This window comes from Colius striatus, chromosome Z, assembly GCF_028858725.1.
Source record: "Colius striatus isolate bColStr4 chromosome Z, bColStr4.1.hap1, whole genome shotgun sequence".
NCBI classification, from domain to species: domain Eukaryota; kingdom Metazoa; phylum Chordata; class Aves; order Coliiformes; family Coliidae; genus Colius; species Colius striatus.
This window is the reverse complement of record NC_084790.1, coordinates 8,089,107-8,112,829: the sequence shown is the minus strand read 5'-3', so window position 1 is coordinate 8,112,829 and position 23,723 is coordinate 8,089,107. Positions and strand designations below refer to the sequence as shown.

The window sequence follows — 23,723 nt, the reverse complement described above, 5'->3', positions numbered from 1 at the left end:
ATCTTGTTCTCTGTAAACTGACATCCCAAGCAAGCTAGGAAAAAGTACGGGTTAAATTTGTGTAGCATGGCTGATGACTAAGATCCAGTCTTCCTTCAAAGAGATGGCTGGGTGACAGTTTGGCTCTAGTCCCTTCTCTATATTGGCTCAACAAAGTGAAAAATACATGCTTTAATCATAGTAGTATTTTCTGTCTAACTAGATTTTATCCATCGCTGGTATTAGGACCTAAAGATGACGTTCGTAACAACTGTGTCAATTAAGGTTGTACTTGACTTCCCCTTGTTTCTAAGAATTCTATTTTCAACTGCTTGTAGGTCTGTCAAATTTCAGCTCTGAAAGCAAATTATTTCCAGTCTGCTTTATACTAAATATTTTCTAAAAGTTCAGCTAAAACGTTTACCTCTTCTATAAGAGGAAAGTTCAGAGACAGAATCTTCTGCTCTGGCCTGCTGATGTTAAGGAGTAGCTACAGCATCTCCATGTTGCAGAGATCAGGAATTTTGACAGAGGATCAGCTTAACAGTGTGTGCCTCTTGCCATTACCCTTAAAGCCTGCTCAGATTTGCCCAAGTTAAAATTGTTTTTTGCACACATTTAATATAGACTTATTAAGAGTTCTCAGAATTTCCAGAAAATGTATCTGTTTGCCCAGAGTATTCACAGAGCTGTAAAAAGCCAGAGAGAAGAGGCACAGGAAGGGAGTAATAAAGGCAAAAAGTGTATCTTTCACCACTACCATACAAAGACACTGGCATGGATCCCAAAGTCTCTGAATCTCTGTACATCTTCACATTTTACTAAATGGTCTTGGAACTTGCTGATAAAGTACATCACTGCTCCCCTCACATGGATTTATTTGCACAGCAGCTACCTTCCAGAGTTATTTACCCTGTAAGATCATAAATCAGAGGTCTACAAGCTATATGCATTAGTGTCCCAAATGTATCAGCAATTCAGTTGTTTATACAACGCAAAGTCAGTATGATTCCACACACTGGGATTTTAATTATTTCAGTTTAAATTTCTTGAAATGCTGGAAATGACTTTCAGAAATATATGGATTAAACATTATGAAATAGACATGTTAAAATAACACAAAGAGAGGCAGCACAATCTCAACACAGCCACTGAGAGACTTACAATGATGGTCTTACCGACCAAACATGAGGTTCAAAATTAATGTCATGAATTCTTCTGTAGCAGCAACAGATTTTAACAGATGCATTAGGTTTGCCTGAGATATAGTTAAACTAACCCAATGATATTCCTTAATACATGGTGTCATGCTTAACAGTAAAAACTGGAAGGAGAAGAAGAAAAGCGAAATATTCAGTCTTAAGGTGTTCATCTTCCCAAGTCGCCATTATTATGTGTGACTGGGTCCTGCTTTCCTGGAGAAAGCTAAATACCTGCAATTCCTCATTTCACTTTGCCTGCACACACAGCTTTTGTTTTTCCTATTAAACTATCTTCATTTCAACTTACGAGTTTTCTTACTTTCACCCTTCTGATTCCCTCCCCCATTCCACTGTGTAGGGAGCATGAGTGAGTGGCTGACAGGAGGCTTGGCTGCCTACATTAGTTAAACTACACCACCACATAATATAATATTCTCTTAAATATGCAGAATATCAACAATTACATGTACAAAGAACCCTACTTCTGTTGAGGCAGATGGATATTTCTCAGGCAAGCAACTCTGGGGAAAGAAGAATGCTGCCTGGAGATCTCTGTTCACAAAGGAATTTGTAGGTGTTCTTACAACTTCTGAAAACCTGAAAAGCAAATGTTCTCAGATAACCTCCGTTTGTATATTTCCCACTTTCTGGGGATTCAGCCTAAATTATTTTCTTCAATGCTCAGAACTATGGACTGTTATATTCCTGCTTTAAAAAGGATTTAAAGAACCTTCCCGCACTTCTCCAATCTCAGCACCCAAGATGAGTATACACTGATGGACACGACACTCATTGCAAAATGCCGTTCATCACTGTTTTCCTCTAAAAGACCAGTAACAGCCCTTCATAAACACCAAACACTAGGAAAAATCACAGAAATAAACATTATGAAGAACTAACATCCTGAAATTGAAGCCTCAAGAAAATGCCCATATAATGTGAATAAATGCAATTACTCAGTGCAAGGTTTATCTTATATTGTTCCATTAGTGTACGTGGCTGCATCTCAACTACTGAGGACAAAATAAAATGCTAAAACAATACAATTATTTGGAAAATGGCTGTGTGTCTCTTTAATTACAGAATGAATTTTCCTATCAGTGTACGTCACAAGGACTTGGCACAATATTACTTTATAACATATCTGAAATTTTTCTGTGATACTTTATAAAAATAAAAACTGATTTGGGTGAGATTTTAAGATGACTGTACTCAACTGTTGGTTTTAACGGGATTCTGTATTGAAAGATGAGGTGGAGAAGACGGATTCTCAATAGCCTCATCTCTGTACATACTAAGCAGTTACAGGACAAAGCCAGAATTTTTAATCTTTTTTTAATGTCATCTCTCAAGTAATCCCATGGGTCATCTGGGAGAGAAAAAGGCCTCTGAACACAGAAAAACTCGAAGACTATTAAAAGAGCCTTCTCTTAGGAGAGACACCAAAGTAATTTGCAGGACAGCCATAGAAGAAGAGAGAAAGACTGGAAATCTCTAGGGAAATGATTTCTGCTTAGGCTACCATCAAAAGCTGCTAAGAAACCCTAGACATATGCATATGTGTCTAGTACTTTAATATCACTTCTTTTCTCTCTCCCTTTGCTCTTAAGTAATAGTACGACTTTCAGAAAGTTGTCTGCCATGAACTGAAGACTCCTGAAAAAGATACAGACAAATCAGCTGGAAACGCAGTGAATTTAAGTCTGTAGACCCGATCCTCATACACAGCAAGGTATTTCTAATTCTACTCCAGATCCCATGCTGAGGAGGTGCACAAAAAGTGAAAGGTAAGAAGTGCGCCAGTTTTCTGTGACATACCTGTCTCCTCCAGCACCTTACAATGTGTGCACATGCAAAGAATAAATATCACCACCGCAATTGACTACTTGCATCAAACACAGATACTCTGATGATACAGAAGTATCTAAAATGAATGGATTCTATCTGGAATCAAATCACGCACAACTGAAATGAGCATGCAGGGCTACTGGAGACATCAGTTCATCATCAGGATACCCTATTTCGGAATCAGACTAAAATATCCAAATTCCCCTAGTGTACATGCCTCCTCTTTGCAGCACCGTCTGCCTCAAGAAATCTGTGTTACAGCTCTGCCCACTGCTTTTCTTGCTGTAGGACACCGCTTTCTTCAATTTTAGTGTTTCTTGCAGTTTTATTAATATAGTATCTCCTCTGCCCTCTACCTGAGAGGGCCAGATGAATCAAGAAGTACAGTCTCTTTTCTACTATCTGGCAGGTAAAGCAAATAGCCCTGTGAGATACATGCAGTCCACAAACTTGCTTCCCCTGGACTATCATAAAGCAGCACTACATTACAATATAAATATACAGATAAGACCAATGTGAATAAGATAAAAATATTATCTTTTTAGCTCAATATTTCAATTAACTTGATCTTTAAATTCTGACTCTTTAAATTGTGACTGCATCACACTGGTATTTCTAATTTTTTCACATCAGTAAATCTTCTTTTACTTCTTATTACAAAACAATAAAAAGAACAAGGACAAAAAAAGGTAAGAAATTTCATTTTCCTTACTGGTTAAGCTTTAAATATTGAATATCTAATATTTACAGTAAAAATATTCCATTAATTGCATAAGTCACTAACTGTAACTAGACTTCTTTAAACAGCTCTGCTGCTGCTTAACCTACAACCTTAAGATCTCTGCCCAGAGTCCAGAAGAGCTCCAATCACATGTCATGGTTTTGCCCAGCCAGCAATGAAGCATCAAAACAGTCTCTTGCTAACTGCCCCTCATCCACCCCTACCCTCCTTAGAACAGTGGAGGCCCTAGCGAGATGGGAGGAAAAAAGATAACCAAGGATGTTGGGAGATGGAGACAAGGGCAGGGAGGGCTTGCTGCCAATTATGGTTCCAGACAGAACAGACTCCAGTGCTCAGAGAGGAAAGCAAGGAAAGTTTATTGTACTAACTACAAGAAATAGAACAAAAAAACAAAACAGGGCAGGATTATGAGGAGAATACAACCAGCACTTTAAGATCTCCCTACCCCATCCCTCCTTTCTTCCCAGACCCAGCTCACTGCTCCCAATACCTCTATGTCCTGCCCCTTCAATGGCTCAGGAGGTGGGGAATGGGGAACGTGGTCAGTCCCTAACAAGTGGTCTCTGCCGCTTCTCTCTTCTCAGAGAAGGATGACTCCTGGCATTCTTCCCCTTCTCCAACATGGGGTCCCTCCCATGGGACACAGTCCTTAACAAACTTCTCTAGTGTGGATTCTTCTCAACAGTTACAGCTTCTACTAATATGGTATCCCTCACACAGGACATGGCCTTCTCTGGGCATAGTCACTGTGCCTGGCATGGGGTCTTTTACTAAGTGCAAACAAATCTCTGCTTCACCATTGCTCTCCACAGGATACAAGGGAGTCTCTGCTCCAGCACACCTCCTCCTCTCTTCCCTCACTGACCTTGGAGTCTATATGGTTGCTTCTCTCTTTCAACTCCTTGCACCACCACAAGTCAGAAAAGAAAGAAGAACAGAACAACACGAAGGACCAAGAAGAAACCTCTTCTTAAAAAGTGATTGTGAAGGCATCTAATTGGCTCAGCCCCAGAAGTGGGTCTGTCTGAGAGCTGGGGAACTTACTGCAACATTTAATATTTCTAATGGATTTTCTTCTGATACCCAGATGAATTTTCTCCTCACTCTGCATTCCTGTGAACAGAAAAGAAACTTCCAGGTATTCTATGACTGATGAAATCTCTCTAAGCCTCTTCTCCTCAATAAACCTCCTTGAACCTTGCTCTAAATGTTAAGTTGTCCAGCAGGCTAATCATCTTTCTAACATACTCAACATCCTTGTGGTCACCTGCTGGACCTTTTCCAATTTTTCAATGTCTCTCTTGGAATCAGGGGACAAAACAGACACAGTACCCTAGGTACACTCCTACCAACACAACAGAGGACCCAGCTGGCCTTCATTGCTACAGTGCTGGCATTGTTCAGCTTGTCATCCAACTGAACCCTCCAGCTCCTTTCTGGCAGAGCTTCATCACAGCTAGCCATGCTCCATCCTGCACTACTGTTTGGGAATTAATACCATTGTCAGTGCACAAATTTGTATATATCTTTATTAAACCTTTGACAAGTCCAGCTGGCCACGTCTTCTAACCTGCATGATGGATGATAGATTACTGCTGTGCACAAATATAGATGACAATTATGACAATAAATATGGCAGTTTCAGTTGCACCTGTTATTTGAACTCCAGAACAAAAAAAAAATGGTGAACAATCAGATCCTTTTGTCATACATATTGACAGCTTTTATTTGGTATGCTATTAAGCAAAGTTACGCAAACATAGTCTTTGAAAAAACTATATTCTACCTGCTAGATCATAGAATCATTATAGTTGGGAAAGAACTTTAAGATCATCAAGTCCAACTACTAACCTAACACTGCCAAGCCCATCACTAAACTAAACCATATCCCTCAGCACCTCATCTATCCATCTTTTAAATATCTCTAGGGATGGTGAGGTAGAACAGATGTTTCAAATGATTTGGTTTAGTCTCAAGTCTAAACACTCTGTCCTAGTAGCAACTACCCCAAGACAAGATGTGATTTTCACCAATCCATCTAAACCAACCTTGTAAAATCCTGTCTATTTTGTGAAAAACATTGCATTTCCTACCAGTTTATATGAGTCTTGCTAATGAGGACAACTATCTTAATTTTTTTTAGCTGCAGAATGTGTGACAGCAGAGTTGAGCGAAGTACTGTCAAACTCAAAAGTGTAGATAAAAGTAGCAGATGAGTAGGAAAAAAGAGACTGGAGAAGCAACTGAGTTTGATGAAAAAGCAGCACCATAAATTCACGGGTTTTTCTTGGAATGTTCACAGTTTCAGGTAAGACAGGCCCACAAAATCAATTAGAATTACTTCCCCTTGAACACAGTCCTTGTATTTCCTTCAGCTACCAATTTCTGAGACCAGTAACATGCTTACCCACAGCAGTTCTTCTAGAAAGGAATCCACTCTCAAATGCAAGTTACTTGGAGCTCAAGAGTCCATTACTTACTCGGCTAGTCTGAAAAGCTAGTCATTGTCTTTCGTACTTCTATTTTGAATTACTCTGCCTTCATACATTAGTTATTACTATGCCTTTGCAAGTTGTTTTACCTCTCTATTTTCCCTTTAGCTGATTAGATGCTTCTGTCAAGTCCTACCTCTTTCCTCTGGTAAACTAAACTAGCTTAGAAGAGTCTCTTATAAGATTTTGATCCTAATTTGAAGTAAATTTTTCCATTTTCTCTGTTTCACTCCATTTTTTAAATCCCAACTGGTGGCATTACACAAGCCAAACTCCATAGGACAAACGCCACTACAGTGGCAGCTTCTCAGGAAGTTCCTCATTTTCCTGACCTTCTTGTTTCAGTTCTGAAAACCTGACCTGCTTTTTAATTTAGTTTTTTAGACTGTAGACCTAACTTGCCAAGTAACTGCATAACAACAAATAAATTCTTCACTATTTCTCATTTTACTAATTTTGGCTTTCAAACAAATGTTACTAGTAACATTTTTTCTCAAGATCACTCCTAAGTAGTATTTACATAGAACTATCACTACTAAAAACTGTTACTTAAAAAGTTTTTCAGAAAGACATCAATTGTCTTGTGCCGTGGCTGTTTTATTGACACTAAGCAGTCCTGAAGTTTGAATGGAATTTATCTTAAAGTACTGCTTTCACAAAATCTTAAACCTATTGTACTGAAGCAGTAACTGTAACCAAGTAAACTCATTTCCTGAACAGAGTATATTCTGCCATCAAATTACTTATTTATAGAATTTTCCATTAGAATTCCCCTATTTTACCAAAATTCTGACAGTCGGCTAAACAACCTGTTACTGCCTGAATTGAATCATTCTCTTCACCAATTACTGACAAGCCAGCAGCACTTTTCTCATCTTCTAGGATTTCCTTTTTATTCCAAATTATTCCAAGGACTTCTCTTAAAACCCCCTTTATCATTCTTTGCGTAACATTAATAAACAAGCACTCTCAGAAAAGACAGCTAACCATCAAGTCACAGGAAGCAATAGACTCTTCATAACTCTTAGATTAGATGCTTTTCTAGAAAGAATGTTGCTGTTAAATACAACTTATTGATTTGAATAGCATGGTAGCTGAAAAATATAACAGCTACAACAGAGATTATTGACAAAAGAACAATAATTACAGGACAAGGGTAAACAGTCCATGGTGTTATTCTACCTTCATGCCACCTTATCATCAGATGGATAATGCCTAAGTCTTAAAAGTCATGTAAACAAAATACACATGAACTGAGGTCTATCCACATTAAAGCTCTTATTTTTATGTCAGACTCTACAGCAGCTGATCATACTGCTTCCTAAGACTACACAAAAAGTAATACAAGAAAGGCAGAGAAACACAGTGTGTTGCACATAAAAAAAAAAAAAAAAAATGGTATCAGCCTCGAGTGTAACAAGAGACACCTGAAAAGTACATTATAGACAATATAAACATTTTCCCACCTGTCAATTTTCAATAAAATTCACAATGAAATAGCATCACCTTTAAAGTATCCTTACATAAACAAGAGTTCTTTTTCTGTAATTAAATGAAAATTTTACTGAGCATTACAAGACTACATTAGCAGCAGAAACACAGGACAAAATCTATCCACAAAGAAAAGTATCACATCAACTACCAAGAACAATTATAGCACAGCAAAAAACATCGCAAGAATCCATATAATAATGTAGTCAACCCTCCAATCCTTCCTGGTTTTAATCTCTCTCCAAACAAAAGCAGATGAAACACTGCAGTTACAACAGCTTAAATATGTGACATAGTCCAAAGAAGCAAAGGCATTTTGTCCTAAACAAATTGTGCTGGAGAAGGAGGAAAAGGGAAAAGAAATTAAATCTTGGAGAAATAAAAATTTGATGAATCTTTGAGCTTTGATACTAAATTTTACCATAATCGATGGAAAAGGACACAGGAGAAACCAAGAAAATGAGGGAGGAAAAGCAGATGGAAAGCAATTTTCTGAAAAAATCCTAATAAAACCTTGTTAACAAAAAATCAGCAATGCTAGACAAAACCAGACATTTTCTTAATGTAAAGAAAGTTTAGAATAGTTGGTACAAATCTGGAAAGTGACACAAAAAATCTGATAAAGAACCACCCAAAAACATAAGGACAGAGGACATAGCAGTCCAAACTAAAAACACCTAAAAGCTTAAGCAGCATGAACTCCACATAGAAAACCACATGAAATTAGGACTTCAAGTGCTTTAAAATATTATTTTTATATTCCTGGTAAAATGTGTCTTAACTAGTCAGGTGCTTAACCACCATGAGAATTAGGTATAAGCTTCAAACTGAATGGAAAGTGATTACCAAAATAAGACTACACCTAAAACTTACTCAACTTGAAAATATTTCTCAATCTTGCAGGAATCATCTGAAGCAAATTTCTCCATTCATAGAATATCTAAAGTTAGAAAGGATCCGCAAGGATCTTGGAGTAACTCTTGTTCCTCACAGGACTATGTACTACTAAACTATATGACTAAGACCATCGTCTAGATGCTCCATGAACTGTGACAGGTTTGGTGCTGGGGTGCCTTTTCCAGTGACTGACCACACTCTCAGTGAGGAATCTTTTCCTAATGTCCAATCTGAACTTCCCCTGACACAGCTTCATGACATTTCCTCATGTTCTATTTCTGTCCACCAGAAAGAGAAGATCATTGCCACTCCCTCTGCTGCCCCCCTTTAGGAAGTTGTAGACTGTGATGAGGTCCCCCCTCAGTCTTCTCCATAATAAACAGCTACTACAAAGCGTTATCACAAATTTAAGAATTACATACATTCAATATTGTTATACTTTCTTCTTCATACTGCATAGTACAAGGGTGCATTTCTATACTGTTTTAGTCATCTACACCAAGTCTTCTGGACATGGACCTGGTCGAGTCCCGTGGGTTATCCAAAGTAGCTGTCTGATGCACTAGTGGCCTTGGACATACAGGTCAGCTTCTTTACTACCTGTGGACATTATAAGCTTTCTAGGATAATTGTTATGTGTTGATTCCTTTACATAGTTACCCTTAAGCAGAAGTAGTTTCTTGTCTCTGTCTTTCAGTAGCCTTAATCAGTGTCCTGGTCCTCCATAGAAGCTTTGGCTAGTTATGAGGCCTTATGCTTCAACAGGAACTCTTCATCTGCCCTGCTCTCCTCTATTCCACTGCATATGCTTTTTAAATCATCATCTCTTAAACTTCACAAAACATAAATAACTTGAAATAATATTCATTAAGTTTGGAAAGAGAAAAATCCACAACTTAGAAGAAAGCAGGAAAGATTTTCTATACTCTATCTCATGTTGCTCAAAAGTTTGAAATGAAATCTTAACAAATTAGTGAAGAAAATCCTGTCAACAACATCCTGGGCTGCTTCAGAAAAAGCATTGCCTGCCAAGTTGAGGGACAGGATCCTTGACCTCTACTCTGCATTGCTGGGACACATTTGGAATGCTGTGTCAAGTTTCAGACTCCCCAGTATGACAGAGATACACACATACCAGAGCAAGATCGGCAAAAAGCCACAAAGACATATAAGGGCCTGTAGCATGTGACATCGAAGGACAAGCTAAGAGTTCTGAAACCATTCAGACTGGAGAAGAGTCTTATCAGTGTCTGTTAAATGCCCAAGGAGGAAGATCATGGAGTCAGTCTTCCCACTGGACACTTGAACACAAAGACTTCATTACTCTAAGGGTTGTCAAACACTGGAACAGGCACCCAGAGAGGTTACAGAGTCTCTGTCCTTGGAGACACTAAAAATTCACTGAATAGGGCCATGAGTAATCTGCTCTAGGTGACCCTGTTCTAGCCACTGGGGCTGGACTAGACTATCTCCAAAATTCCCTGCCAATCTCAACCACTCTGTCTTTCTGTGAAGAAAAATTAAAAGTTCACAATAAATGCTCAGAAAGTAAGTGTGTGTGTGTGTGTGTGCATACTTATACATCTGTTAGTTACCTCCCACAATAGCAACAAACAGCTTACAACAACAGATAACAAGAATCATTATAAGCAGCATGTGGCTGAGGAAGAATGAAAAGCTCATGGTCTCAGGGGGTTTAGTTTTGTGTTCTTGGGAATCTCCTTCTGATTCTTATTCTGCAATTTGTGTGAAACAGATAAAATTTATCATCATGAAATTGCCAAAACCATCAGGCTACAGCCATGACAAATTTGTGAAAGCTCACAACACTGGATATTACTCATTCTATTGGCAACTGCTCTTTTCAGTGCAGTAAAACACCTTCAAGACAGATAAAAATCACCCTACAGGTGAATAAAATCTTTAAAAGTGTCTGTATTATGTGGCCATAGGTGATACCATACAGTTAATATGTGTGTCTTCCTTACCCAAAGACATTATTAAAATGCTGTGAAGTCTCCAGGTATCAGGAAACACCAAAATTAAGGTTGCTTGCACAAATTTAGTTCGGCACCCATGCACTAAACTCTGGTCTCCTACAACAACAACAAACCCCCCCCCCCAAAAAAAAACCAAAAAAAAAAAAGTGAAAAAAAACCCAAAGAAAGAGGAAGGAAGTCTCATTCTCTTCTGGTTAAGTTATAGTTGTTTGTATTTAAGTTTCTGTCCAGCGTGGTCGTGAATAAATTAATCTACTAAAATACTCATGGTGAATACTCCACAGCCTCCCTAAAGTTATGGTGTTAAGTTCACACTTTATCCTCATCTTGCGTCCCAATGGGCACCCAAATTGTTAGAACTCCTGCCTCTTGCTCTGCTTCCTCCAACTGTGGTTGACCGTCCTGAGGGACAGAAAGCAAGAGGAAAAATCCCCAGTCAAAGATGAAGTTTTCCTCTCCATGCAAGGTGAGTGGTAGTACACACTCTCCAGCAGCTAGAGAGAAACCACATCCCCCACTAATGTTGACAACTAAACCACCCTGTTTGACATGGCATGATTGTTATGTCTGTAAATAAAATTATATTCCAATGTCAAACTACCACTTTCAGGAGAGTATTTTTCCTAACTTTTGCCACAGCCGTTTACTTCCTGACCCTTAGGAAGCATATGCCCTTTCTCTTTCTAGCATCCCTACTATGCCTGGAGACCACTTTCATATCTTTGTCTCCTCTAGTCTGCCTTTACATAGTGCAGGGTGTTTTCTAGAATTTTGAAGATTCTTGTTGCTTTTCCCTGGAAGACTCTCCCACAGTCTCAAATCATTTCTTAAATGTGATGCCAAAACTGACAAAGCCCAAGCAATGTGGAGTACAGTGAAGTTATCATGTGACATTTAAATATGACTCTTCTAACTATACGTCCCAGAAGAATGATTATCCTTACTGCAACAGTACAGCACTACTGCTGCATGTTCAGACTACAACTCACTTAAAAATCTGGGATTCTTTTTTGTAGAATTATTGCTACTTTGCTTTTATTGTAGAGAACTATCTAACCTAGGCACAGCAATCTGCATTTTGTCCTTTTAAACAACATTGCTTTTTCAGTGTTCCTCTAATCTTTCTAAGCTATTTGAAATTCTAAATGTATTCTTCACAGAACTTGAATCCTCTACTAGCCTGGTATTCTCTGTAATATTAATAAATGTACTCGCTAGACCATTATCATCCAATTCATTAACAAAATAAAGGTGTGATGGGTTGACCCTGGCTGGACACCAGGTGACCATCAAAGCTGCTCTATCACTCCCCTCCTCAGCTGGAGAGGGGACAGAAAATATAGCAGAAGGCTTGTTGGTTGAGATAAGGACAGTGAGAGATCACTCACCAGTTACTGGCACAGGTAAAACTGGGAGAAATTAGTGTAATTTATTACCAAGAGAAAAACGTAACAAGAAATAAAAATAAATCTTAGAACAACTTTCCCCCACCTCTCCCTTCTTCCTGAACTGAACTTCACTCCCAATTATCTCTACCTCTTCCCCTACAGTGGCACAGATGGATGGGGAATGGGGATTGTGGTCAGCTCATCACAATTTGTCTCTGTCACTCCCTCTGCAGAGGGAGAACTCCACACATTCTTCCCCTGCTTCAGCACAGGGTCTCTCTCATGAGAGTCCTTCATTAACTGCTCCAGCGTTGGTCCTTTCAGTTCTGGGCTCCTCAGCTCAACAGGGACAGATAACTTCTGGAGAGAGTCCAGTGCAGGGCCACCAAGATGATCAGGGGACTGGAACATCTTTCATACAAGGAAAGGTTGCAGGAACTGGGGCTGTTTAGTCTAGAAAAGATAAGACTGAGGGGTGATCTTATTAATATTTACAAATATCCAAATGGTGGGTGTCAGGAGGTTGGGACATCCCTTTTTCTATTGTATCTAGCAACAGGACAAAGGGTAATGGGATGAAGCTGGCACACAAAAAGTTCCATTTAAATATAAGAAAAACCTATTTTACTGTGAGGGTGAGGGAACAGTGGCACAGGGAGTTGTGGAGTCTCCTTCCTTGGTTCCTATACGACCTGATCTAGGTGGACCTGCTTCTGCAGGGGGGTTGGACTAGATGATCCCTTCCAACTAAAGGTCCCTTCCAATCCTACCATTCTATGACTCTACAGGATATAGTCCTTCAGGAACAGACTGATCTGGTGTGGGTTCCCCACAGGGTCACAAGCTCTCCCACCAAACTTGCTCCAGCATAGGCTCCTGTCTCCATGAGTCCACAGGTTCTCGAGCAGCTTGCTCTAGTGTGGGCTTCCCAGGGGGCCACAGCCTCCTTCACGCATCCCCCCACTCCAGTGTGAAGGTGGTTCCCAGGCTGCAGGTGTATCTCTGCTCCCCTGTGCCCTCAATGGCTGCAGAGGCAGGGCCTGCCACAGAACTTCTGCTCCAGCACCTGGAGCACTTCCTCTCCTGCTTCATTGACCTTGGCATCTGCAGAGTTCCTGCTCTCACATAGTCTCATTCCTCTCTTCTGGCTGCTGTTGCATAGCAAGTTTTTTCCCACTTCTTGAATATATTCTCCCAGAGAGGCTTGCCACCATTGCTGACGGGCTAGGCATTGCCCATCAGTGGGTCCATCTTGGAGCTGTCTGGCATTGGCTCTGTTGGACACAGGAGAGGCTTCTAGCAGTTTCTCATAGCAGCTACCCTCGTAGTCACTCTACTACCAAAACTTTGCCAAGCAAGTCCTACACAGAAGGCATAATCACATTTGTTTTTTTCCACTGCACTTCCGCCTTTGTCAGTGTGTGGAATGAAGGTTGTCACGTGACAAGGAGCTATTCATTTTCTTGTCTGACCTTCCTCTCTTGAGCTTTAAGGATGACCCTAAAGTTTCTGTCATACTCAGTTCCTCCTCTTGCATGTTTAAGTGCCTCTCAGTCATCCTTTCACTTCTCTCACAAGCTCCCAATCCCACTTGGGCTTATTCCACTGAGCTTCTAGTGCCATTCCACTCTTTCCAAAATCTGCACTCATTCATACGTTCATTTCAAGTGCTTTCAATAGAGACAATGACAATTTGACTGCAAACTTCCCCTCATCTGCTTTACTCCAGCCTCCAGGTTTCACTCATCCTGTCATTACAGAGTGAACATACGAACAGTAAAGTCATCAAGCATTTTCCTCAGACCAAACTGTCCACTGTTCACTTCCACTGGTCATCTTCAGTACAGCCCAGTGGTGGAACAAGCATGTTCAGTTGCTCTGTGGTGCTGATAGACATGTCCAAACAAGAGGGGTACAGTATGTCTTGTAAAAGTAGAATCACTGAAGATTTTTACATACTAAAAATAAAGTTGAAATCTGACACAAAAGTAGACCATGCCATGTATTGTGTTTCTTATCCAAAGCACAGAGCCATCACATCACAGCATGATGCATACTGCAAGGGACCTTTGGAGGTCAACTTGTCCAACCTCCTGAAAAAGCAGGTCTTATCAAAAGAGGCTACTTAAACCTTTGTCCAGTCAAGTTCTGAACATATGCAAAAATGGCAATTCCACAACTTGTCTGGGCCCCATTCCCATGTCTGATCACTTTCAGGGTAATTGAGCAGGCGACAGAGTGTATCATACCCATAAGTATATCATACTACAGGTGTATCTTCCCATACAATAAAACATTAAAACATATTTTTCTACCATTCTATACTGCTTCAGAACAGCGGAAAAATGCAATTTAGAACAGGTAAACAAAGTACTATATTATCTACAACATGCTGCTTTTCTGGAAAGCTATATGGTTTAACACCACAACATGTATAAAGATTTTTATATATTCCTGCTAGAAGCACTCTCTAAAGATTGCAGTTCTCAGGAATTTTCTAAACAATGCTCTTTCAAATGTTTCCTCTGGACATCAATGGAAGGCAAAATCTAAGTTTTTAAAAAAAATGTGCTACTACTAGCTTTGAAAAATCCAATTTCTGGCTGAAACAAACCAGTCATTGGTTTTCTTTCTCACTCAAAGAAAATGTATGTGTGAGTTGGTATCATCAAGGAACTGGATTTCCATCTCAGCATATTTCCATTCCTTTCCTTCTCACTCACTAAAGGTAAGAACTCGAACTTCTGGTTATTTTGGTGTGGTCCTCTCATAGTTGCTCCTTAGGGAGTTATCCTAATCTTTATGACTGCTTAAATATTCACCAGAAGGAACAACAAGAAGAGCAGAACTAACAGAACAAAGAATGAAAAGACACAATATTAAAATATCTTTAACTGCTCAGAGAATAATGTTGGGAAGATAATGAACAAGAACTTAAAGCACTCCTGCAGGAATGTACATTCAAGTCATCTTATAATAGCGAAGCTGTTGGGATGATTCACATGAATGTAATGCTAGAAATCAAGAGATATAACCTATTTAGCAAGAACAATAATGGAGAACAAATGGCACTGTGTGCCAAAAATGTCATTGTCTATTTCTGAGTCACTGGCAACAGAAAATCACATCTTAAGAAATAAAGTACAAGTCAGGATACTAGCTGCAGTTTGCTACAGATATGAAATCTCCCACAGCATGGTAGTTAAGCATCTTTTGCATCTTATTGGAAATAAAAGTTTCATTATCACAGTGGACATAACACCAAGTGAGATAACTTGGAGCTTTCATGCTGCCATTAAGAGAATATGCTTGAAATTTCTAGAAATTGAGGACAATTTCTTATGCTGAGAAAATGTTAAATCCAACCCAAGGGAAAGCTGTGTTCAACTTCATCCGGACAGATAACAAGTATCCCACTGTGTCATAGAGAACAAGTACAGAACAAAGACCATTCCTGCCCCCAGGTCTTAGAATCAAAGGACATATTCCCAAATACGTCTTTGAAAAACGACTTGAGTGGTCCCACCTCCTACCCATGCTACCCCCTCAGCTGTGCTGACAGAACTGCTTGTAGCAATGCACAGTGAACTGTTTCACGGAATTAGACCTGAGTTAAACCAGATCAGGGACTGACTTGAGTTAAAACTACCTTCCTTTCTTTACCCCATCCCCCTCTTTTTTTTTTTTTTTTTGAGTATAACTTTAACCTGTCAGTTCTCAGATTTAGTTCATTACTCCTTACAACACAAGTTACAACACAACTTGGTGCAACTGTAGCTCACAGTGAAAACACATAGCTGCTGTCTGAAAACACTTTAGCCTGATTTGTCAATAGAAGCAAGAGAAAAAAAAATAAAAGAGAAGGCAAAAGAAGGACTCAGTACATGATCATTGTGATAGACAAAGAGTTTATTCTTCCAAATTTCAAACTCTGTTAGTTCAAAATATAAACATTTGAAGTAAAGTATCAGGAAATCTCAGCTCATTTTTTAACTAGTGGCTATAGCATGTATCTAACACAACTCTGCATTTGTAGGAGCTTTGGCGATTTTGATGGCTGTGCCTACTCTGAAATATTTCTCCTTGGCTTGGAGGTGGGCAGCTATGTTAACACAGCCTATAGCCTGGGAGGTATCAACATACAGATACACAATTCCCAGTTGTACGTATTTTATTTCACAAGATTTCAGTGTATGCTTCAGTGGTGAGATACTCCGTCAGTACATGGACTATCATTCTTCAAGAGAGATATGGATTGTGTGCATGAGCACACCTATGTATCCCTCATTTCACCCTGTTTCCCTAATGCCTTTAAACAATGGCTCTTTCACTACCAGGTCTTCCTGTTAGCACATTTCTCCTTTGCAAATACTTCCAGGTTTGTTTTTGACTCTGGTGCCTGTTCTATTTAAATCTAGTCCACTTAACATCTTATTTCTTGAGGATGACTTTATAACACCCATGTTCTGCAAGAGGAATCACATGCCCATTTGGTAGAAAAAACTAGATGGTTGCTTGGCTATACTATAGTGCTTAGGACAAGGAAGAAAGCAAAGACATAACATGGCTTAGCATCTTCTTCAGTCAAACAGAGAGCAAGAACTGTGTGTATTACACACTAATGACATTCAGTCAAATGTGAGATTTTGTGAAGAACTTGCAGAACTTTGAAAGAACTACAACCATTATGTCATCTGTTGGGCTTGGCCTTTGATGAAACAGCCAAGACAACCTGCTGTGGACCTGGCACACTGACAACATGACCAATCAGAATTGCCTTGTCCATCTTCTCAGACAAGCAGCTTTTATACCAAAAACCAAGATAGTTTTCCTTTGAGAACAGAGGCACACAATGGTTGCAAAGTAGAACTGAGCTACTAACTCCCAGCATGTAGCAGAAATATAACAAGAATGAGGTCTGCTATGCCTGTTACTAAGCCAAAATATATTTCAGTTAAGACATGACGAGAAATGGGAGAAACCATTTTTCCTGTGTCCCACCAGGGGCTTTCGTCATACATGCTGCATAAAGCTGACACGGTGAAGAAAGCTCAGTAGGCCAGCAGAGTATGTACATTGCAGTTGAAATGTCCAGAGAATTCAAAACAAATATCCTAAAAGATTTAATTGCAAATGGAAAATGGCAACTTTATGAAGCTTATAATTCAGACATATCCAGACTAGCTGTCTTGGGAAATAGTTCACAATTTCCAAAGCTATCTTCCTATTAAATTTCATATTTCTTATGTACATCTTGGAGATGCCTAGGGGTACTTAAGAGTAATCAAGAATATTTTCAATATAGTCAAAAACATTTTGCAGTATGACCCTCTAAAAAAAAAATTAGCTTAAACTTTGACTTAAAATTGGCAGTAAATAGGAAAAATTGTTTATTAACAACTGATAAAAAGCTAAAGAAAGGCTCCATAATGTAGAAATCTGAACAATGTAATATCGTGGGCTGACTTTAAATGCACAAGCATCGAGAAACATAAAACACCACAATTCAGTATCCCTGGTGTTTCAAATATGGACCTGCTTTCAGTCCATACCAGAACTGGCTAATCTGCAATGCAATTGACAATATGTACAGCTAATTCTTACTTTAACCATCATCTTTCCTTCTAGACATTTGAGAATGAACATTTTGTTTCATTTGCCCACCTGAGAAAAAATCCCTATTTGCTGACAGAAGAGTTTTCTAAATTTACCACCATACTAAATATACTGATTCAGCTAATACCACAGTTGCTAAAATAATGTTTGTTTCAGGTTAAGTATTAAAAAATTAATCCTTCTGTCCTGGGTTTGGGAATGATAGAGTTAATTTTCTTCCTAGTAGCTGGTAGAGGGCTTGTTTTGGATTTAGTGAGAATAGTATTAAAACCACACTGATATTTGTTCCTTAGTAGTACTTATCCTAAGTAAAGGCCTTTTAAGTTCTCATGCTCTACCAGTGAGAAAGGGCACAAGAAACTGGGAAGGGGAATGGCCAGGACAGCTGACCCCAACTAGCCACAGGGCTATTTGATACCATAGGGAGTTCAACAAGGACTGAAGAATACAGAAACTATAACTGTAAAGCAGAAATACCTGATCAAACTCTACACTGTTCATCCTTCCTCTTCAGATATCCACTCAGCAAATATAAACTGCAGTATCAGAGAGGTTCCATCAAACTGGAAGTCAATACTCTCCAGGAGAGTGTAACAGGAATAAAAGCAGTTACATGACAACTGCTGTAATAACCCACAGAGTCGGACACCATCCACAACGGTAGTATCATTAATATTTAACTGACAGAAGCAGACTGCTCAGAAAACTAGAAAAGGGGCTTTCACCACAGTCAGTTCAAGTACAAGGTGATTCAGGCTGCAGATTGCTGGATATGCTGGAGCACAGACAATACACCACTTTTAGCCTATCTCCTTTCAGCCTCTCCACTACCAGTCACAGTCCCACATCCTTTCTTATGATGACATTCATGCTTATGAGCTAGCTGATGCAATAAAAAAGGAGTATTTTATATCTCTAGTTCTGTTATCAGCTTGATCAGCTTCCTTGCCTGGCTCATGACACAGACGGCTGATCTCTTATTGCCAGGAGAGATGAGGCAGGAGGGAGAGAGGAGTGCTGCCCCATCCAGCACTGGGGAAGTAACAAACAGGTTTTGAAAATGCACCTTGGGCACTTAGTTAACAGAGTAACAGCTAGTGGGAAATGACTTGTAGGTAACCCAGAGTAACCCCTAGAAGCAGTTAGCCATAAAAAAAAACCAAACCTTACCAAGACTGGTACTAGTATTTGATGGTGAGCAGAGCAGAAAGGCAAGGATTATACAGCATTGGATGCTGTATTTCTCTTCCACTTTCCAATAAGCCTTGTTCACATTACAAGAATAAGAATAGTGTAAGGAATACTATGAGTAGTTAAACATTAAGTTCTCAAGAGTCCTCATTCCAGAGTCTTCTTCTCAAAAATAGAAATGTATATATATATGTAACACATGTTCTACCACAGCACTTAAAGCTCCTAGCAGCACCCAGGAAACATAACACATTAAACTGTACTTCAGGAATTCGACTCAGCACAAAACCATGAAACTGATCTATAAAGTAGATATATGTACGACCACACTTATAAAGAGAAAAAAATGTATAAGGCACACAAAAAAATATTCATAGGGCAGCATTAAATTTCATAAGCAGATGTTTTCATGCCCACTGTTAACCAATTTGTTTCAGTAAGCGAGTAGGAAAAAAAAAAAAAAAAAGAGATATCCATTCATTCTTTGTATGTATGCTTTACTTCAAAGAATTTCAGGAACCTATTGTAAATCTAAAAAACTCCTCAGTCACCACAGCACATTGTTCCCCAAAGGAACAGTGGGTCAAATTCAAAGAACCAGCAATAGAGTTGTATTCAGAACTTTTTCTATAGAGCCTGGAATGGACAAAACCTCCAAAGTAAGCACTGAGTCTTCAGGGGGAAAAGAAAATAAGGTTGTGAACTTAAAAGAAGAGAGACCAACTGATAAATCCCCACAGAGTAATTATAAGGAGAAGCGCTCTCAAACATTAGCCAACTAGTACATAAAAGGCAACTCTCTAAAAAAGCATGGACAGGTCAACTAGCAGATTAACATACAGTCGTAATTTGCCACAATCACTGAAAAAGCAATTTGAAGAAAACAGACAGAATCTAGGCAGTGGTAAGAAAACTCCAATAATTAAAGGTATTTCAGTAAGGCAGAGAGCACTCTGAGTATGCACTGTGGTTCTGAAATGATGCCCTTGTCCATCTCCAGCTGCTCAGTACTGTTGGACTGCTGGAAGTTTTCATCTCATTACTATGCTGACCAGCATCTGCTAACCTATTTCAGGAAAAAAGAGCCAGGCCAGCTTAACCACTACAAATGTTATGTCTGCCTCAGCTCACACTCTTTTGACGGAGGGAAGCTGGGGAGTGCCCAGACTAACTACCAAAAGCAGCATATCAGACCTCCAGCAGACAGGCTGCCAGGCAGGCAGTAAGGACACAGCCATAGCCTGGGGCTCCTGTCTAGAGCCACCTTGGTGTGGATCAGTACTTTCTCCAGTACAGAATGATTTTTTTTTTTTTTAAATAAAGTGAAATAATATGTGAAACACTCAGAACACCAGATCTGTTCAATTCCAAACCCAGAAGAGCAAAGAAAGACACACTGCCTGTATTTGACTTTGGTATCTCTCTGTGATACTAAGTCGTTATCTTCAATTGCTAACATTTTAGTTTTCCCTGCACAAGAGCATTTAACCTTTTCCTACACAATTACAAAATACCTAATTTTAACAACTCGCAGACATTCTCTATGCTATCATCAGTTTTATCATGGTTAGTATAAATACGATGATACCCACAGCATCATTAATGATTCCAAGAAAATTTTAGTGATCGCTAAATGCATCCCACCTTTTTCATGTGCTAGTGGTATTTACCTTAGAAGGACAAAACTGTCACCATCCTACCCTTTGCTGTGTCACAGAGCCACTGCAGTTAGGACCAAAGATATCCAGTTAAGTTTGTAATTGCTGTCAATTTTATAACATTTCTTTTGTCAATGACACTGTGTCCTGACCAAGGCCTATTACCTGCTTATTCAACCTAACAACCTCAGCCAAAACCAGAAAATAGTGTAAACTGGACGGTACATTTTCTGAAGCCTTGTTAAGACTGAGCAGTTTGGCTCATGTAACACTACAGTTAAAAATGAACTATCTGGAAGGAAAGTTGTACATTCTCTATCAAAAGCTTCAGTGTTTAGCTCTGAAAGAAAAAAGAAGCCAACATTTCTTTAAAAAGCAAAGTGCGTGGTTTTTTGAAAGGAAATAGAGATGCACAACATCTGATGCTTTAGAAAAACTAATTTTCAGTTATCTCATTGTCAAACCAAAACCAAGGAACAGTAATAATTTAAACTGGAAAACTATCTCCCTTCATTTATGTCTGGATAACTCTGAAATGACAGGTATTTCATGCAGCTTCCTAAGCTGTCAGACCAACTATGAGAAACTTCACTCCAAAAAGTTTTCAGTGATCTATACTAGGAGAGCAAAATGCAGAATGAAAACTGCCACCAGGCCCAGCGATTTTAGTAAGACAGGAGAATTATGCTCACACTGTAACTTTTTGTCGTTTATGACCGTACAGAAAGCTTGCATTGAGTAACAGGGGAGAACTGATGGCTGCTTTGTCAAAGTGGCTGACAGCCCCAAAAGGCTGCAGCACCGGATGTGAGCGTGTAGTCTGAAAAAAACTTCAAATTATTCAGAAAATTACAAAGTATTATTGCTATCCGCTATTTCTGGTTAATTTGCCATTCTCGGTACGAGAAAGCAGATCAGGAGGTGTAAATACGTGGAACAGGAGCGGGCAGAGCCCCGGGAGAGGCGGAGGTCCAGGGGCGGGGGAGGCCGGTCCCGGAGAGAAGGTGACACTGTGGCCGCGTGCCCCCTCCTGCAGCAACGCGAGTTCTGCGAGGCAGGTGGCACCCAGCTACTTTCAAACCCGGAGCAACGCCACGAGGGCGCCGCGAACAGCCCCGAGGCCCGGCTGCAGGCCCTCTCCAGCCCTGCCGCCGCATCAGGCCTGCCGCCCAGCGGGCCCAGCGCCTTCGCTCGCGACAGGGTTACGAGGGGCGGCTGGGCGCCGCCGCCGCCACCCGCTCGCCCCGACGCCGTTGGCGGGGCGAAGACAGGCCGGCCAGCCGGCCGGCCGGCCGCCCCCCCTCCCACCTCAGGGCCTGCCGCCGCTCCGCCGGTCCTGGCGGGCGCCGAGTGGGGCCGTGGCGGCCGAGGCCGCGCCGCAGCACGTACCTGGCGCCCGGTGCCGGCGGGGCGGGCCTGGCACGTGCCGTCACCGGGGGGACGCGCGACCGTCCCGGCTCCTGGCGCCGCGCACGGCGCCGCTCGCCCCCGTCCGGCTCCACTTCCGGGGTCCGCGCGCAGTGACGTCGGCGCCCGGGGGCGCGGCGGGGAACCCGGAAGTGGAGCGGGAAGGATGGCGGTTCGAGGCGGCCTCCCTCCTCCGTCAGCGCTCCGCGTCCCCTTCGGCCCTCCGTCCCCTTCATTCCTCTTATCCCTTTCCGGCCCTGGCCTTGCCCGTGGCCCCGGCCTTATGTCCGGAGAAACCTTGACGGCTGGCGCTGCCCGATGAGGCGTTGGGTGGGCGGGCCCGAAGCTTATCAGGGCTCTGCCGCGGCTTCCCCTAGGGAAGCAGGTTTTGGGAAGCTGCATCGGAATTAACGCCAGGGTCCTGCTCGCCCCGCGAGGGAGGCGGCAGTTGAGGAAGGGCAGAGCCGGCGGGCTCCGGGCATCGCCGACCGGGAGCAGGCGGGTAACGGCTTCCAGACCTGGGGCTGCTGCTCTCGGTGCTCCTTGGTCAGGTCGGTCTTGCCGGGAATGTCGTGTTTGCACTCCTAAGTGTCTATTTTGATAGCTTAGGAAGGTTTGGATAAAATTTCTCACGCTAGGTGTATTCAGGCATTTTCAGGAATACCTGAGGATGGGTTGCATGGGTCTGTTCTGTAATACCGACTGCTTCGCCAATCCCAGCACCCTTGCTCTGGCATTACAAGAGGAAGCACATTATTTTGGGGGGCCTTGCCTTGCTGCCTTGAAAACTTTACACGATTGGTCACTGTTGCAAACCTGCATTTTGCAGATCCTCAGTAGAGGTTTCCACCTCTTATGGCTCTATCTCCACGGGAAGGTTGTGAGCTGTTCTTATCCCAAGTACAACTAAGACAGACTGTGTACCATGCATGCAACTGAAATCTTTCATTCTCTCTTAGCTCTTGCTCATGACTACTGGTCAAATGCAGAGAACAAGAGCCATAGACAGGTCTACGTGGGAGAAGATAAAACGTTTCTCACCCAGCGTGCTCGCAGCTGCTCTCTCTGTTAAGGCTGAAGGTAGCAAGCTTGTGTGTTTTGCTCTCAGTGCCTTTCTGCAACAGCCACAGCAGGAGTAAGGGAAATATAATTTCTTCTTTGATGCAGAAGATATTACAATGTCTTGGCATACTCCTCTATTTTGACCCTCTTGTATTGAGACAGTATTTTCCCTGTATTTCCCAATGTTAGAATGAAGTAGTGATTAGTGATCTTTTGGTGAAGTATTTAGGATACCATACAACAGTGTTGTGACTGAGGTCTAGCCCATCAACTCTGGGTGTGATTTGTGGTGGAACAGAAGTAATCAGGCTTGCACATTGTTTAGTGAGCACTTCTCGGTAACACTATTGATGTAAGCAGCCCTGTCCTCTCACTGGAAGTTCATGCTGTCTCTCTTTGCCAGTACTGCTAAGTTGTAAAGTTGAAAAATGGACCTGGTTAGTACTGAGCTGGGTTAAAAGCAGTCAAGTGGTTATTGTTGGGTATTTATCTGATTCACCATCATTCTGCGTCTCTTGCAGCTCCCACCAGAAAAAAAAAACCAAACCCACAAAACCTGAAGAACTACAAAAACTATGTTGGTGGAACGTAAAAGTCAGGAACAAATTTTAGGGGTGGCTTGTGTGAGCAGCACAGCTAAAGAAGTGCCCTTGCCATGGTCTTGATACAACTCTTTGTAATTGCCAAGAAGGATTTAAGGAGGAAAAGTTTACCATAGCAAGGGACAAGGGAATTTGGGTGTGCTCAACC

General features: G+C 41.0%; 1 protein-coding gene across 8 annotated transcripts in view; it reads right to left on the bottom strand.

Annotated features, from left to right (window-relative positions):
- Nucleotides 1-22,173, bottom strand: part of ARB2A (ARB2 cotranscriptional regulator A) — a 276,975-nt gene extending 254,802 nt beyond the window's left edge. For all 8 annotated transcript variants that reach the window (XM_062019248.1, XM_062019252.1, XM_062019250.1 and 5 more), the window contains exon 1: nucleotides 21,894-22,173. The gene's annotated coding sequence lies outside the window, so the exon portion shown is untranslated. The remainder of the gene's footprint in view (nucleotides 1-21,893) is intronic.
- Between the last annotated feature and the right edge of the window lie 1,550 nt (nucleotides 22,174-23,723).